This window comes from Schistocerca gregaria, chromosome 5 (genome assembly GCF_023897955.1).
Source record: "Schistocerca gregaria isolate iqSchGreg1 chromosome 5, iqSchGreg1.2, whole genome shotgun sequence".
Lineage (NCBI taxonomy): Eukaryota > Metazoa > Arthropoda > Insecta > Orthoptera > Acrididae > Schistocerca > Schistocerca gregaria.
The window spans coordinates 428,315,916-428,317,508 of record NC_064924.1 but is presented as its reverse complement, the minus strand read 5'-3'; the positions used below and the strand labels follow the sequence as shown (position 1 = coordinate 428,317,508).

The 1,593-nt window shown below is 46.0% G+C and overlaps 1 pseudogene; it reads right to left on the bottom strand.

Annotated features, from left to right (window-relative positions):
- Positions 1-407: 407 nt before the first annotated feature.
- On the bottom strand, positions 408-525 carry LOC126274548 (5S ribosomal RNA; annotated as a pseudogene).
- Between the last annotated feature and the right edge of the window lie 1,068 nt (positions 526-1,593).

Here is a 1,593-nt window from a genome sequence, read left to right as displayed (position 1 = left end):
TCAGTACAACAAATAAGAATAATTTTAAGCCACTGACGTTAGTTCAGAAGTACCCATTATTCAGGAACAAATTATTTCAGTGACTTGAAATATATTGGCAATATAACTTGTGTACAAATACAGTTCAATAACATGATATTGTAAATAGGTGCTGCAAAATGATTTTTCAGTTTCATGATACATTGATCATCATATACACGTCATTGTATTAAAAGCACTCCGTGTTCAGGTCACAAGTGTCCCATCCGACCGCCGTATCATCCTCAACTGAGGATGCGGATAGGAGGGGCGTGTGGCCAGCACACTGCTCTCCCAGTCGTTATGATGGTTTTCTTTGGCCGGAACCGCTACTACTCGGTCGAGTAGCTCCTCAATTGGCATCACGAGGCTGAGTGCACCCCGAAAAATGGCAACAGCGCATGGCGACCTGGATGGTCACCCATCCAAGTGCCGTCCGTGCCCGACAGCGCTTAACTTCGGTTATCTCACGGGAACCGGTGTAACCACTGCGGCAAGGCCGTTGCCTCATTGTGTTGAACATTTACGTATTTTGTTACAAGTTTGTTCTTAGCTTATATGAAAATAGTTTTAAGATTATTGCCCGCATCTCGTGGTCGTGCGGTAGTTTTCTCGCTTCCCACGCCCGGGTTCCCAGGTTCGATTCCCGGCGGGGTCAGGGATTTTCTCTGCCTCGTGATGGCTGGGTGTTGTGCGATGTCCTTAGGTTAGTGAGGTTTAAGTAGTTCTAAGTTCTAGGGGACTGATGACCATAGATGTTAAGTCCCATAGTGTTCAGAGCCATTTGAACCATTTTTTTTATTATTTGACTTATTCCACATCAATGAAGACCTTTTCACTTGGGATCTGTGGAATATGCATTAGAATCTCTGTAAATATTTGTGTGTTCTTGTTTTTCTGACATGTTCTACATCCAGGACGATCTCCTCGCTATGGACCCACTGGAACAAAATCTGGAACGAAAAGTAGATCTGCTGTGATCTGATCTAATGGTCATAGGCTTGTTTGCCTCAGGGGAGAGTGCCAAGAAAAAACCCGTATTGACGAATGCTTGAACATAGATGTCAGTTAAGCCACGAGAGGCTGCTACGATTTAAGAAGAAAAACTACCTCAAGTACAGTCTACCTCTGAGGATCCTAACTCCTCTACAGGAAGTAGGGGATCTCTCACTACTCGGCCACGTTATGGCGAGTGGCATGCCTGTGGTATGTCTAGGCGTCTTGTAGGGGGTAGACGGAGACCAGGGAGGACTCAACGTTTCTCCCTAACCAACAGATTCATGGTGCTGCCTTCCACTGAAATTGAAGCGGAGCCGGCGGGACTCCCTCCACCTGCCGGGAAACCTGCTTTCTCCTGTGGCAAGTGGAGGCAAACTCAAAAGGGTAATGGTCAATTAATCGTCGGCAATTAAACATCGAATAATGCTACCCCTTAACGAAATGGCAGAAAGAGATGGGAAGGAACACCAGATTCACTCAGTGTGTATGCTTTGAGGACCCATTCAACACGTTAAAGAGGCTAATCTGGCAGCTTTGGGTGGAACAGGCTACAGCTAGCTACAGATTGTGTGTGGC